Source organism: Vespula vulgaris, chromosome 4, assembly GCF_905475345.1.
Source record: "Vespula vulgaris chromosome 4, iyVesVulg1.1, whole genome shotgun sequence".
Taxonomy (NCBI): Eukaryota; Metazoa; Arthropoda; class Insecta; order Hymenoptera; family Vespidae; genus Vespula; species Vespula vulgaris.
Genome location: NC_066589.1, coordinates 3,974,388 through 3,991,805, shown reverse-complemented (window position 1 = coordinate 3,991,805; position 17,418 = coordinate 3,974,388). Strand labels below are relative to the sequence as shown.

Here is a 17,418-nt window from a genome sequence, read left to right as displayed (position 1 = left end):
TTGCTGGTGTTGACAGGGGGCTGTGCGCGAACGTACAGAGTACCTATCTACGGATACAAAAGGTGTCGCGGTGTTGTAAGAGTGTGCACTGTGCAAGTTACCACTACTCCTCTTTCTCTTCCTATTCTCTCCTCTCTCTCTATCTCTCTCTCTCTTTCTCTTTCTCTTACTCTCTCGCTCTTCGCTCGAGCCCTAGCGAGCACGCCAAGCCGGCATTATTTATCGCAGCCGCCGTAGGCGCGCAGGCGGCGACTTTGTGCTGGCGTGGCCACTCGCAGCTAGAATCGCGATACGCCCGGCCAGATATCATTTTATTATACCTGCGGACTGAGCGCGGAGGGTAGTTTATCAGCGGCCGAGCGAACCGACGCATCTACTCTCTCTTTCTCTCTCTCTTTCTCTCTCTCTTGCTCGTTCCGCCGGCTGCCACGGCACGCAGCACCGCGCCGGAGAATAATATAGTGCCGGCGGGCTCTAACAGCGGTAATGTATGGCCGACACTCCGGGCAAAAGGGGTACCAGCCCGTAGGGCGCCGAGCCCGAACGAGTCGAGCCACTCTGTCACGCGCTTTTCACTGAGCGCCTCTTCTTCTCCTTCTCCTACTTCTTCCCATTCTCATTCTCATCCTCCTTTTCCTCCTCCTCCTCCTCCTCCTCCTCCTCCTCCTCCTGATTCTTCTCCTCCTCCTCTTTCTTCTCTTCCTCTTTCTCCTCCTCTTCCTCCTTGCAGTGCGCTTCCACGCCGTGAGATTACTGCCTCCGATAATTACGACGTTTGCACCCACCGGGGCCGATTTGTCTTCCAGGTTCGCGGAGGGGCCCTGCGCGTTTCGACGTCGAGCGCCGTGTTAGCCGTCGACCTTCTCTCTGGCCTCTGCTTCTTCTTCTTCTACTTCTTTTTGTTGCTTCGTCCGCCGGCTGTCCGACGGCGTGTCCGACGGCGACACGCTTGTAAGAAGAGATCGCGATGATCGCGCACCGAAGAAGCTTCTTCTTCTTTCTGTTTCTCTGTTTCTCTCTCTCTCTCTCTCTCTCTCTCTCTGTCTCTCTCTCTGTCTCTCTCTCTGTCTCTCTCTCTGTCTCTTTCTTTCTTTTGATCATTCGATTACGATCGGAACGAAGCTCGCCTTACGAATCTCTTAGCAGCCAGTGAAAGTTACGATCGATAACATTTGACTTTTCGATGTTTCCAATCGCGAAGGTCAAAGGCTTAAAATACTTCTCGTCTTCTTTGTGATGAGATTCTTCTTCAAATTGGATACTTCCAAACTTTAATACTATCTGCTTTTTATTTAACGCTGCTCTTTCATCGATTATCTCAACATGAACGATTTATAGTGCTTCTTGGTTTATATTTTCGCGTGTCAAGTGTAAGCAAAAGATTATTCATGGATAAAAACAGTTTATTTTCATTATATGCTCTACTCAGAATAGTACACTCGGAGATGGTTCATTTGGGCTCATTAAAACTTTAACTTTCTAAATAGAAACTCACAGGAATAATTTTAGCTGATAAATAAAAATTGTGTCATCGATCAATTTTAGTAAAAACGATATCGTTGTATTTGATTATAGATTTATAATAAATTTATAATAAATTTATAATTGATTTATACTAACTTTAATACAAAGTAGTTACTAACCTTTTAGTTACGTGGAGCTGTATCGCCTGCACAAACTGCTTTGCCGCAAAGTGTATGTAAACGAAATTAATGCCACTATCGATGCCTTCGACTATGCATTTAGCAATTTGCGTTATTATAAAGTATGCAAGGAACAAGAAACTTTTCGTTAAAAAACATCACCCAGAAGCCACTATAGTGACATTTCGTCCAAAAAAATGACAGTGGGAAACTATTGTAGTAGCGCGTAATAGCTAATGAGTTAGATATCATGTACCTACTTATATCATAAAACTACAAAATTGTTACAGATAGAGAACAAGTGGGAAAAAAATGTGATCGTCTCTCGAGATGTTCCAAAGAAGGTGTAGCAATCTCGATTCGCGTAATTTAGCTTCGTGACGTAACCATTCAAAGACTTATTTACGCTTGACGTACCGCTTTCTTCACTGATCTCTCACGGTCGTAATTAATTTCACGATATCTGGTTGGCACGCTTAATTGCGAGCAATTAGCTCGGAGAAGAGGGTGGCGAAAGGGGCCAGAGAGGACGGCGAAAGCACGCTACAGCGAGTTTCTTCGGGTTCATTAAAGCGTTCGACGTAATTGCCGACTCGATTCGGGGGAAAGCGTAATCTCCCTCTATCGAGTTTCGTTCAACAAAATCTTGTTCAATTGATATCGAACGTTGTGAAAATCCCAATAGAACGGATATATTATTTTTAAATATAATTGGAACCATTGAAAACTCATAAATTTGATTAAAACCTTAGGAAAATATTTAACAAAGATAAAAAATAACTTTTAAATATTAAAACCATTTGTATCGTAGTCCTATATTATCATTTTAATCGATCACATTCTCTCATTTTTCTTATATTATTATTACTACGAAGCTTCCACTACGTTGAAATAAAAGAGAAAAAGAATGGTAAAAGGTATAAGAGAAGAGAAGAAAGGAAAGAAGAGAATCGGTGACTCGGTAGGAAAGTGGAGTGGGTAGTAGTGGGATAAAAGGAAAGAAAGAAGTCACGGTGGACCGTGTTGGTAATTAAACTGACGCGAATGGGGCTAATAAATTTGTGCGAGAGCATAAAACGAGTCTTGTAACTCTATCGAGGTAATTGCGGCGACCACGCCTGGTTACCGTGGGCCGCGGTTGGTTCTCTTACACCTTTTCGCATACCGCAGTAAGAGAGAAAGAGAGAGAGAGAGAGAGAGAGAGAGAGAGAGAGAGAAGAAAGAGAAAGAGAAAGAGAAAGATAGAAAGAAAGATAGAGAGAGAACGATGTAACCATAGTATAGTACCAACCGCCTGCTAATATCTCCTAGCACGTTCGTTGCGTTGTACCTTGTCAAAGCGTCACGTAGAGGCAATGGCGGCGGCGCTGGCAGCAGTGCCGATGACGACGCTGCCGACGTTCGCAAACCGGCCAACGAACGGGAACAAACAATTAACGAGCGTCCCGTTATCCCATAACGCGTCTATTCAATGCAAACGATGCACTAATGAAAGATAAATCTTACGCGGCATCGAAACTCGCAGCACGGAGGCGTATATCGAGGCGAGAGAGCTATCGCGTATGAGCCTTCGATGAAACAATAAGACAATGCTCCCTTAGAATTGCTCCCTTTCCTTCTATTAACAGCTATCGTTTCAATGATTCTCATCATCGATAAATAGATTTTAATTTTTAATTGAAGTAACCTTTAAGTATGTTAAAGCGGAATAATTTGATCAATTTTCTCATATTAATTAGAACGAACAACGATCTTCCCGTCTCGAGTTAAGGTAAGACGAGATTATTTTTTTATTAAATACTAGACAAGTGAAATCGCTAGTCTTAGTTGGTTTTGAACGCAGTTTTTATTAATGGCGAAACGTATTGTTCAAGGTACTAATTCAATAAGTTTTACTTACTCGTTATACTTCGAATTTTTATTGCACGTACATTAAAGGAATTCAAAGGAATAAAATGTTTTCATTACAGGCAATCTAATTACGTAATGTATTGTCGAAACTAGTGGAAGGTCATTAGGTGTTTCTTAAAATGATATTTGAAAGCGAGATAAGAATTTTGTAGAGCAGCACTTAAAAATAAAAATATTTATTCATTACGAAAGGAAGCTCATCGTTAACGAGTAGCATGATCTAAATGTAAACGATGAACTATCGTTTCTTCGTTTTTACTGACAGTGATTTGCGAATTTTCACGTTGGCATGACGCCTATAAAATAGTACAGGTATCGTATGGAGCTTACGCGTGCGTCTCAATAAACTTGTCGCGATCACGTTTCATCGCTCGTATAACTCGCATGTTTTTTTCATAGTTTCGAAATATGTGCTTAAAGTTCGCTGTATTTTTACGACGTGCGTTTTTCACCCGCTTTATGGAGCAAGGTATGTAAATTTAGTCGTGTATCTTCACGGAAAGAACTCTACTGGTCGATGTATTTTATTATAATCTTATAAAAGTGAGTAAAAATTATGTTTGCAATATTTATAGACTCGTAGCAGTTTCTTTTGCGACTTTGTATATTCTATTCCGCATGTCGCATCATTTTCATCGAAAGATCTTCTTTCACCTAATATTGAATATTTTTTGTATCATCGATTACTTATGACCACCTAAGAGTATTTCTCTTCTCATTTTTGAGCAAGTAAAAATTTTTGTAAGAAAAATACAGATAATATCTACAACAAATGAGACCATCTAAACAGAAAACCTTTTAAGCTAATTATATTAATTATCTCTTTTTTCTTATCTTTTTCAGGTTTAGTCTTATATGGTAATAGTTTATAAACGTTTTCACGGGATTAATTAAAATGTATTATCCATAATTCAGACGTTATAATTTGTAACGCTTTAGTAGTTTTCCAAAGAATAGTTTATTTGGATTCTATAAAGCACTGGAGCAACGTAATTTCGTGCATGTGCGCCTAAGCTATCATCTTTTCAGCAAGTCGTGCCAAGTGCCGTTTTTACGAGTTTGAAAATACATCACAGTTTCTTCGAAATAGATCAGGATCACCATCAAAATTCTTCTTGCAGACACTTTTCGCACGCTCCATTTATCTCAGTTCTTCGAATAAGAATACATAATAAGAGAAGTTTTTCAATATAACAGAAATGAAGCAGTAAAATGTTTAATATTAGTTGACGTAAAAAATCTATAATTTTAACAGTGGATATCTTTTCTATCTTCTGTATCTTCAGTAAAACAGTTTCAATTCATTTAAATTTTAAATAATTGGTTCATTAGTATTTAATACTACAATAAATGTTAATCTAAAAATTTTTATTTGGAAGAAAATCGGATATATTCAGAATTCGATAATGGAAACGAAATAACGAATTGTGGTATATAATGAAAATGCATTAAATATTGATAATAGAAATAAATAAAAAAGAAATCTCTTATCATAAACGAATATTTTTTAAACATATTTTACGAATATTCATAACTACGATATTAGCTTTTATCAAAGCTTTAAGCATTATTTCAATATTTCGTGCAAAAACCTATACCACGTTACATTCTCTAGAAAAAAAAAAAAACAAAAACAACAAAGGGTGTCGTCTTTTCGATACTCGATCGAAATAAAAATAACACGAATGCGAAGTTTGACAGATATTCTGAAAAAATAAACTCAAAACTCGAAACGCTATTTCTGCTTTGTATTACACCGAACACTGGTAAACACTAAGCTACATACATACATGCAACAGAGTCAGACGAACATGAGTTTTTTGAATCAGTCATGCGATACAGTAGCAACGTTCGGTAAATGTAAAAAGATGTAACGCGATATTTTTCTAAACATACCGAAATATTATCCTCCATTGTATAACTTGAAAATATCGGAAGGTAGAAACTCCCACATAAAAATTTGTCTTCTGCATTAATAAGGTAACAAATTTATATGAAATCAGATTTAGCTCATTCACGATCTCGCGACAACGATCGATTCGATATTTAATTCGGCGTAACGATAAGAAAAGATTATTAATCGAAGTAAGTAGATTGGGAAATGCAAGGGCGGACACGAGGAGAGCTCACAGGAGTAGTGCGTGCCGGCTATCGAAGAAGTCAACTCGAAACGGCAGCGGTATCCACCGGCAAGCGAATATACCGACTCCGGTGAAAGAACCAACCGGTTTTCTCGAGTCAAGATGGCCGATGCTCGTGTGGAGGGAGAAGACTGCCGGAGGAAGAAGAGAAGATGAAGGAGAAGGAGGAGAAAGAGAAGAGGAAGAAGAAGAGAAAGAAGAGGAAGAAGAAGAAGAAGAAGAAGAAGAAGAAGAGAGCAGTCGAGCGAACGTGGAGGTGGGCAACCGAGCGAACACGCAGGGTGGGCAGAAAGCGATCATAACTCAGGTGGCCGCGGACAAGCAGCGCTTGTTTCGTGCATTCGAAACACGGAACACACACGAGTTCGCCAGCGTTGTGCACGACGTGCCTTCCATGGACGCTTGGAACACGTTCGCCTTCTCTATCTTTCTTTCTCTCTCTCTCTCCCTTTCTCTCTCCCTTTTTCAACCTCCCTCGCTCGTCTCTATCTCTATCCATTTATCTATTCATCTCCGTCCTTGTTCTTGTCTTTCTAACCTCTCTCTTTTTCTCTCCTCATCCTCTTTCTCTCTCTGACTGTTGCCCTCTCTTTGTCGACAAAAGAGAGTTCGGACATTCGTGTCGCGGACGGCGGCAGCTCCGGCACGCCAACACAATCCGTGGATCTTTGTAGCGCACACTCGCGTTCAAAAATATTTACGGTAGCCCTTGAATCGTGCTTCTGCCACTCTTAATAAATACAACCATTGGAGCCAACAGTCGTAGTTTTCGTTCGTCTGGAAAGAACTTCTTCCTCTTCTTCTTCTTTATGAAGAATCCTTTTCTTCGTCCGTTGCTCTCTATATCTCTTTCTCTTTCTCTTATAAAATTCCTCAACCGGATGATCTTGTTTCAGTAAGGTGGCTAACCACGTACGCTCTTTCGAGTCAAGATCTTCTTTCTCTTTTACGATCGCTTCGATCTCGTACATTCGCTATATACCTGTGGCGAAGACGAACGAGTTTGTCGAGAAGAAGGAAAGGAAAGGAAAGAATCAAGAGCGTCCATTTTCGAAGGAAGTAGAATTTAGTCCTGGCTTCGAGCTAATCACAAAACCGACGGAACTTGTTGTAGCGAATGTACAAGCTTGAGAGAAACGCGGAGAGCTTCATCGGCTACGTGGTCGCGGCTCGTGTCCGTCCATCCGTCTCCCTACAAATGAAGACTTTAAATAATTTAGTCGCCGGTTGTAAATCCCGTCGGGGAAGCGACGTTAATCGATACACGCCGCCGTGCACCGCGCCGTTATACGGCCCCGAGAACATTTATGAATGCGCGCTATGAATCACGAGATAATAATATCGTGCGTGCGCTCGCGCGCTCAGGCTCGCGCTTGAGCGTGGCCACGACCACCATTGGGAAGCAACACCAATGTTACCGCCTTTAATACCTGAGAATTCTCTACTCGAGACACCGTTATATATAAGATATTCTTGATCTTTTCAATGTGCTAATAAGGCAATAACAATAATTAACCAATCTATATTAATATTCACCGTAAGGTTTCTTATAATGATCATACTTTAACAGCGAAATCAAATAACTTTCGTTTAAGTTGGACATGAAAAGAACGTACATAGGTACCTAAGAACCATCAAAGAGGAAAGCAAGAAAGGTTTCAACGATAATTCCAACGCGAGAGTCTTCGATGACTCCTCCGCACTCTTCCGCCTCTTTCTTCTCGCACGACGACGATAAATTCGTCGCGTCTCGTGCGAGAGGCAATCCTACTGGCTTGGTACGGCTCTTCGGTATTATTATTTACGCCACTCGATTCCATTAGGAGAGAACTTTACGCCATGGCGGTACCACCGTTTTCAGTCGGACGTCGCTCGGATCGATTTATCGTTCGCGAAGCCGCTAATAAATTACGCGTAATAGCATTGAGATAGATCGACGGATAGGCCAGGCGTAGGCGTGGAGACGTTGCGGCGGACAATATTTCAATGTGCAGTAGCTTTATGACCAAAGGTTACGAGCCAGGAAGAGCCATAATGCCTCGTATCTCCTTTACCTCCTAACCATCCTTTCTCCCTCTTACTTCTTCTATTACTACTACCACCATTATGACTACTACTTTTTTACTCAGGCACCATTTATGCGTTCCTCGCGTTTCGCGGCATGCTCGAGTGTCGGTCCTCGTCTGCATATCGAATCATAAACTTGCCTCGTATTGATGTTACTTTCCTCGTATTCATCATCATTACGCTCGCTATTTTAAAAAGAATCATATGGGTTATTCGGTTGAAATAAATTTTAATACGAACTCAAACGATTCGAAGGATCATCGAATAAACTAAGCTGAGAATTGTTTTCCTTTCTCTAGTTGTAAGCTTGCTATTAATTATCGCGTTAAAATGTATCGGATTCGTTAGTGAAAACATTTTGTATCTTAATAAATGCCAACTTTGCGTCCGTGATCCTTTATTAAAACAGGCTCTTTCTCTTCCTCTCTCTTCCGCAAATGATCACTCGGTTTTATTTTATTTGGAACGTTCCGAAGGCGATACGGCTCATTGCCATCATCGTTTACATGAATCGCAATAATTTAGAATGCAGTTACAGCAAACTGGGACGCGTTCGATTAAAGAAACGTTATCCCAATATGAAGGAATTAAATTATATCGAGCTTTCCAATGTGGCGTATCTATGTACATATATATTACTTCTATACGTTGCAAACGTTCGCTTAAAGGCTCGGTAATAAGAATAAATCGTCTACTTATCGCCACACGTCTACGATTATACGTTACAGACAGGTATTCGGTTTATCGTCGATAACTATCCTGAGCTGAAGCGCGTATACGCGAGTAACATCGCACATATTTCGTATCGGCTAAACGTTGATGCCAAGATTGCAACACGTATCTAACGGTAACACGAATTTCTCTTCGCTTTACGCTTTGATTTTACCCTCTTTTATCCAAATATATATCCACAATCTATAATCCAGATATAAATTCCGACGATAAACGGATTTTCTTTGGCAAGAAAATACGGTTGATGAATGGAAGACGGCGAAATAAATTGCGCTACACAGATATCGTTAAAAAATTGTATTTATTCATAAGTTTCATCAAATCATTTATTCGAGTTAATTCTTCTGACGAGTTTATCTAATGCAGAAGACAACTTAAATACTCTTGAAGATTTTTATAATTACGCGAACTTATTGATATCCTGATACCAATACGAAAAACGTTCCTCGAATATCGGACATTTGCCATATCGACGGGAAACGTAATGATAAGTTTGAAATTTTCCGAAAAACTTATTGCGAGGACTCGCGCGTAAATCGAAAAAGCCAAAGGGTTCCACGAATCGTGATTACGTCACTACCTTCGTCGGAGTCCTTTCTATTCCCGACAGACATACATATGTACACGCCCGTAGACTTGGATGCGGTTATAAATTAGGTTTTATGAGGGAGATAAAATGCGCGTTATTATCTAAACGGCGACGCCTTTACGGAGATCGTATCCCACGCTATTCCCTGATCGTGTGTATGTATATACTCTCACCTATGTCTACGTATATACGTTTGGACAAACGGAGAAAAATGTATGTGTATTTGTGCGAATTCGCATACGTTCATGGGATGTGTATTGGATGGTCGGTTTACGGAATGGAAAGACGTTCACCCTCGAATACGACGACTACGACGAGAAGGACCCTTCGTAATACGTAGATTGACTGTCAGCTGTAGAGAATAGTCAGGAAATTGAACGAGAAGGAAGATAGCTTATGCGAACGCGAGATCATTCTCCTCTCGCGAACCCTTAAAACGGGTTAGTGCTCACGAATCGGTACTTTCAATACGATATATCCGAAGTAACAGCCGTTATTTTAGAGATCGTGACGATCGAAAAAGGGAGATCGCCCCCGCTTCCTTCGTGCTTATGCATTTATTTCTTCGCTTGCCGGGTCCGCGCGTGATCAAGATAAACTTACATATCTCTTGATTTTCATTACATGCTTGCGGATCAAACGGATTTATGTATTACTTAAAAGTCGGAAGAATTCTTTGCTCGTTCAATTTCTTTTCTTTGCAAAATTCCAACCGTTATTGTATTTATAATTAATTCGTTTTTCTATCACAAAAGGATGGCTCACTTAAAACAGATTATCCGAATAACTCCGTTATTTTTGATTTATAAGACAGTTACATTATTTCAAGAGATACATCTCACGATAGATGGATTTTTGAATTTTTTTTTTTAAGAAATTTCAAAAATTATCAGTTTTTTTTATATATGAAACCTTACAATTTTTTTACACGAATCGATTCCTCGTGCTTTTCTGAATAAAAAAGTATTAGGGTACAATGTCGAAAAACGATTAATTCGCAAGATATTTGGAGAAATATATTTGATGATTCACGCAATTGTAACAAGCCATCTTTTTCTTTTGCTTGCAGTTAGAAAAAAATGTTAAAAAAGAAAGATGGATGTTTACGATCATATTCTTTTCCATAAAACCAAAAATAACGGAATTATTCAGGTGGCCTGTTTTAAGTATCCCATCTTATATACGTTGAGTTCAATTTTTCGAATATTATCAATACATAAATATTAATGCATAAATTTCGATTACATGAGTCATTAATCTCAAGTTTCTGACAGTGAATCATCGTAATTTGTTTACGCGCGTACACATCTATCCCTTGGTAAAGCAAATAAACACGCGTGTGTTTGTTCGCCTTAGCATAATATTCCATACATCGTTGAGAGAATTTGTTGTCGAACCAAATATTGCTCTTAGAAAAACAGAATAAAATTCAGAAAGTCTAAGATTTAAGATTTAAGATTTGTTTCCAACGCGATAACATCTTAATGTACTTAGCATGGATAAAAAAAGAAAGCATTTTTTTAATAAGACATCCGATGATTGAACTAACTTGAAAATATATAGAAAAATCTTTCTTTTTAAATTTTCAATGAATTAAAATGCTAAGAATTTTTCATGCGTACCGATAAAACCGTCTCGAAAAGATCTCCTTGGGCGTTCGAAGCGAAGAATGGAAGTGACGAAGCGGAGGAACGACTTCTTTCACATATCATTTCGTGCTCGTTCTTCTGGGTGATATCCAAGATACTGCCCACGCTCCGTCTATAAGAGAGCCGGTTGATATATCCTCCCGCTAATGTTTCGCTTCGTCAGATGTTATGACCGAACATCCTTTAGCCTGCCACCGGGTGGTCATTTCGACGTGCTCTTGTTGCGAAAACGACCGTTATAAATTATGAGAAACGTATCTCCCACTCTCTCTCTGTCTCTCTCTCCCTCTCTCTCATCCTCTCTCTTTTTCTCTCTTTCTCTTTCTTTCACTCGAACAGCGCATATTTCAAGTCTTTGAAGCCGCGTCCTCGCTCTCGAAGCGAGCGGATGTAGTACAACGATCGAAGATCGATGCTCATCACCGAAACAGGACGCGAGCCCTTATCCCGAGTGTATGAAACTCGACATACCTATCTTAAGCTTAACGTTCTCACGCGATTACGCCTCTCCTCTTTAGGAGTGACTTTGATTAATTCACCTCTTGCCTCGCGATCTTCGCCGCAACCTATCACGCATAATTTTACGATTTCTATCTGACGATTCTCTCGCTTCTAGTAAAGGAAAAAAAGATTTATTAAACGTTGTTCATTTACCTTCTTTTTTCTTTTTATTTATTTCTTTTTCTTTCCTTTTTTCTCTGTTTCCTTTTTTTTCTGTTTTATTGGCACATTCAATACATACGTAAGATCAATTTTTATATGGGATTTAAACCTTCCCTCTTTGAAAGAAATTCAACGAAAACGTTTTAGGTCCAGGTAGTCCAGATTTACGACTATCCTCTCGTACGATTACGGATCATGTAAAAAACGACTCGATACGGGAAAACATATACCGAACAACCTACGATCATCAGAAGAGGAAGAGAAGAAGAAAGACGAAAAGAGAAAAGCGAGGAGAGGGAAGGCTATTATTCATCGCTTTGATGGCGGGCACCGAACGGCTAATGAGCCAGGCATACCGACGTGTCTGCGGTGATCATAGTCAGCGGGGACAAGCATAATAATCCTGCAGAGATCGGCGATCGGCGAAACGTCTGTCGGCGTGGCACGGTAGCCGCAGATGGAGCCTTGATATGGTCGCCGAGAGCGTGTCGAGACTGAGCGAGAAACCATTCCTGGAAGCCGTTAACTACGTCGTCGCGTACTGACGCGTGTACCGATCCGTGTACGTGCTGCCGATTAAAGAACCTCTTTCATCCAATCCAGGATGGCCTCTCTGATGTGTCCCTTCGCTCGCTTGCCACTTGTTCGTCCTTCGATGGATACGATAAATTCTTTTGCCGTTACTCTTAAATCGCATAAATAAAGATAGAAAAAATTCTTTTTGCATAGTTGCCTTTTAATTACGTGATTTTTACAAATGTAAATTTATGAACGTTCTAGCTGAAATATCATATTTCAAATTTAATTCGTTAATTTGCTAATACGATACGTTCATCGATTTTGCAATATATTCATTATCGATAATATATTTTAAATCGAGAAAATATCCATTGATTAAATCAGAAAGTTTATTTAAATTCATCGGATCATAACATTTATGCCAATGTATTTTGAAGATGTAGGAACACCCGAATGACTGGTTTCTCCAAGTCGGTTTCGAGTTTATAGACCTGACATATAGCCCATCAACCCTGAACATTAACTTAATTGCTATACAATCTAATTTACGATCGTAAGATTTTAAACTTCTACAGAACACCTAAATTGTCGTCGAGCGACATAATAAATTCCGAGCTATTCATGGTCGGTCTCAACAAGAATCGCGGGATAATATCGAGCTACGAGACTGTATTAGTGTTTCTTCATCGAGTAAATCGTCTGAAGGAGCGATGGAGAGACGGAGGTAAAAGAGGAGAGGAGTGGGGAAAAGAACGATGGAGTTGATACGACGGAGATGAAAAAGAAGGAGTTTGTCGTCGAGGGGTTGGCTCGTCTTCGAGCAAACAAAGCCATTAGATGGTTTCTCTCGTCTTCAGAAGAGCGACAGGTGCATTTTCGCGAGAACGCGTATTTTTTTCAGTTTGGACTCAAGTAGATACGCGTAAGCCAATACCCAAGTGTATGTATTTCTATGAAGATACGCCTACCGAGTTGGCGATGAACGACGAGAAACAAGAGATCGTTTCAAATGCTTCTCGAATTTTGCATTACATTCGATCTTACAAAAGAAGCCAATAGTCATTATAAGTAATAGAATATTAAAGTAATAGAATATTTTGATCAGCTATAAAATATCAGAGAGAACTTTATTAAAGCATTTCAAGAAATTTTCGTATAATTAAGTATAATTTGTCCGCGTTTTTGTATACTTTTAATTATAAATAAGAATTTTTTAAAGATAAAAATATCTTTATTAATCATTCTTATCTATTAAAACATTTGAAAAAATCCTTGTATATAATTAATTACGATATTACAATTTGCGCTTAGAAATTTAATAAAAAAAGTATTAACGGATATCGACTAATTTCTAATATTAGTAATTATGATAAAATCTCAATCGCTGTTCGAGTTTCGAACGTATATAATTATCCTTTATATAATGTATCATTATAAGATTGAGAAAAGCAAAATATAATGACATATCGAATTTCTAAGTATTACGATAAGCATAGGAACGTCTTGTTTCGTTTGATAATTTATCGAGAACTTTAAAAGGATGTATAAATAAAAAAAAGCAATTATCTTATGATCGAAGTTTAGAACACGCTTAGGATTAGAAAAGGCCGGTCGAATTTGAAGTCACGTTAATGCTCGTGACATTTTTAGCCGTGCCCCTGGAGAGCGAGCCCAAGAACGTAACGTAGCGTGCGAGCGTTCCCGGCGTTGAATGCTCGCTCGACAGCGAATAATTTACGATCGTGTATAGCGCGCGGTACGCTACTGTTTCGCGTTACACTATAGCTTGCGTCAGTTTCTCATATATCGTCGAGGCCGTGCGTAATAATTCAAACCGCATGAAAGGACAGTCCGCGTATAACGATTTCTTCGACTGCCATGGAGCACCGACATCGTCGTCATCGTCGTGGTCGTGGTCGTCGTGGTTATCGTTGTGTTTGAACAAAGACGCACGACATCGTCCTACCGTTTGGTTATCGCCTTTTAATTTATTGACGACGACGGGCCGCACATAGTAAGAAAAATCTTTAACCGATTGTGTTACTTCTCTGAATAAGACCTAAGAAAATATTGTGAAAAATATAATGAAACTAACGTTCCTCAGAAAACGTTTCTCTTAAAATCTTTTGATCGATCTCAACAATTACTATAATATCAAATACATATTCCTAATTCTTTTTTTTTTTATTTATAACTTCTCTAGGATGTTTTTACAGGAATTATTAAAAATATTTTTATACCGATTCGATTCGAAACATATCACTGTGAAATTCGATCGGAATCGAAGCGTTAATCGCTTTCGAAGATTCTTTTCTAAAAATATTAAAAAGATTAAAAAAGAGCGAAGTAATATCGATGAGTTACAGGTTCCTCTCTTTTCTTTTTTCGTGTTTTTTTTTTTTTTAAGAAAAGCGAAGAAAAACGAGAAGAAGAGGAAAAGAAAGAGAATGAGTGTGTGGCACGCAGATGCTCGGCCAATTGTGGGTCTTGCTCCCTACGTTTCAAAGAGGGACAGAAATGTGTCAACGTGTCCAAGATGAAAGATGAACATCCTATGGAGAATCTCATTAGTAGGCCAACATCAGACACTCCCAGGTTTCTCCCCACTACAATGTTCTTTCTTTCCTTTTTTCTTTCAACACGCCTACTTCTTTGCTTTCTCTTTTTCTACTTTCATGTAATTCCTCCAGGTGCTGGCAGTCCAGTTGTTGAGGGACTTCAGCTGGTCGCCTACGCTAACGTCTATCGGCTAATCTTTGCATTCGTTCGCACAAAGGTCATGACTAATGACGGTTGTATAGAAGCACAATAGCCAGTCACCGGACCCAGGACTGCCCAGTCATGGTCGTGACATGGCGTCGGGAAGTAACCTCGCTAATTTCACCATCGCTCTTCGTTGTCGCTCATGAAAGACCAAGGCGGCTCGCTTTTGTGAATTTGACATTCTCGATGACTCCCATACGGGGCATACCTCCGGCACCAGATTTCCTTCTCGATTTTCTTTTACGGTGCCACGTTATCGATTTTGCAATCATGCTCCATACGTAGTTAAAGGTTAATTTCTACGCTCGTTAGCGATTGCAGCGGAGGTATCGTAAATCAATTTTCCATCGAAGCGTCCGATCGGATGACGTTTAAAGTGAAAAAGCATCGAGCTTTCGTATAGTTTGCTAGCTTTTTCAGAAGTTTTCAAAAGGTCCGTACATTTTGTAAATTAACTTCGAACGAGAAGTGAAGATGCAAGGAAATAAAATGAAAAAACGATGTCGAATAGAAAAGAGGCTTCTAGCAGGAAAGAAAGAAAATATACACGAGGAAAAAAGTAAAGAAAGTACGGGTAAATGGGGTGGTAGTCGAAAAGCTAAGTAGCACAATCTGCGAAACTGCAACTTGGCTATAACAAATACGCAAGGAAATAAATGTCTGTATAAAAGAGTTGGCAAGTTCCCCGGATAATATCAAGATGTCGCCGGATATATTCGTGAGGAGGTCGAGGAGAGACGGGGCTAGGTATTTTATGAAGAACATAACCCTTTGTATCGTATCTCGCTCTGATTCGAATAAATGTAATCTTTCTCTTTCGCCTTCCCCAACCACCACCACCACCATCACCACCACCACCCTCCCCATCCTTCCTACCTATTCTCGTGATAGGATGCGGTACAAAAGAACTTGGGCTTTATCTCCGTTCTTTCATTCGCCAAGAGGACGTAACGGTGCATGCGATAAAGCGAAATTATGCTCGATGCGGATCCGTTTGTTTATCGGCACGATTAGCGCTTGCTTCTTGGCAGTTCCCTACGGAATCCTGTAAGTACTTTTACCTCTTTTCATCTTTTAAAATAAGTTTCCACGATCGGCAACGATGTTGCATCTCCTTTATTAAAAAATATATCTAAACAGCGCGTAAAAGACTTTTTCGAAGGAACATTTTTATGAGCGCATCTAATTGTTAATTCAACTTCACATAAATTCATCTCCCCCGATAGCAATCCAATTTCATCTCAAGTATAATATTTTCATTAATATTTCACTCGAATTCAAGAGATGGAATCGTTCGAGCGGCAACGAATAACAGACGCAAAGGTATTCAAATTACAAGGGATAATACGTAGGAACGGTTCGGTTTAAGGTATAATCTGATCGACGACGCCATAATCGAGTTCCAGCGTACGCGCATAATATCCTCGTTAAGGGTTAAGCGCGATAGCTGAGGCGCGATAAGCCGCGTCGCCCGCGTTTAATTTAGCAAAATTCAGAGAAAAAGGTTACGCGGCAACGTTTTCTCGCGTAGGCTTCTCTCTCTTTCTCTCAGTCTCTTTAGGTTGCCCGTCGGCGAGCTCCTGCGCGTTTCCACTTTACGAGCCTCCATACCGGTGTGCCCACATATTTTCCTCTTTCGTAATGTCTCTGTGAAAGTCTTTTGTTCCCCCCGATGCGGTAGTTTCGCCGTAACGTATAAAGTTTGTGTTTCCTTGCGCGGCGTATAGTTGGCTGCTTCACGCTGGCATAAAGCCGATATAGCCGGCGGACTCGCTGCTTCGAGGGCGATTTAGAACAATGTACGAGTAGCCGGCACTGTTTTATTGATAGCGTTTAGAACGGAATTTGAATTGGATTTGTAGTTCGTTCGAGGAAGGACCTTTCTCTTATTCCATAATTTTTTTACCGAGCAATTTTAAGTACTATATTTATTCCTTCTTCTTCCGATGACTACCCAACAACTCATTAATATGTATTTTCTATGTTTCTTGGCAAGACACGCGAGATAGATCATTTGTGAACGTTTGCGTGCCTCGAGATTCTTGGCGCGAAAGGTGGACTTCTTCGGAGAACTCCGAATGAACGGCCTCAATCGAGCCACGTAATTATGCGATCCATATCAATCCATGGCCGTGTCAGCCTTAACAACTTAGTATGTGAATAATAACAAAATAATATTTAACTTATGATAGATTTTATTATATACCTACAGGTATTGATAACAGGACGACTTTTTTAAACAGCGTTATACAATATTTCAAGCATAATATAAGATCTAATAAATAATTCCATTTGTTATTATTATCGTTTTAGAGATGAGATCAGATCTTCTATAGAGTTGCTTATACCTTGCGTAAATTATTGTGAATCTATTTCGTTTTCAATTATAGAGAAAAAAATACAATTCGTATAGAACGTACTCTAAAAGATAGAAAGTGATGTACAGGGTTTGACAAAGGAAATAGATGTCTAGATAATAAAACGTTCCAGAGAGTTATTCTTCATTCTATAGAATATAGTTTATTAACATTCTATTTTAGAACTTTACCAACTGAAAGAGTTTCGAAGGTACATCCGACGCATAAATAATATCTCTTACGATCTCTATTCAGTCGTTGGTGTTCCCTTTAACCACGAAGCACGATTGTCTCTCCTATCTTGTCAACTAAGTAACTGACTGACTGACTGACTGACTGACTGACTGCCTGACTGACTGACTGACTGACTGTCTGACTGACTGA

The 17,418-nt window shown here is 39.5% G+C and overlaps 1 long non-coding RNA gene across 1 annotated transcript; it reads left to right on the top strand.

Moving 5' to 3' along the window:
* Positions 1–13,730: 13,730 nt before the first annotated feature.
* LOC127063513 (uncharacterized) lies at positions 13,731–15,433 on the top strand. The gene is made up of 3 exons (XR_007781396.1): positions 13,731–13,928; positions 14,322–14,509; positions 14,605–15,433. It is a non-coding gene; the product is annotated as an uncharacterized LOC127063513 (long non-coding RNA).
* Positions 15,434–17,418: the final 1,985 nt, after the last annotated feature.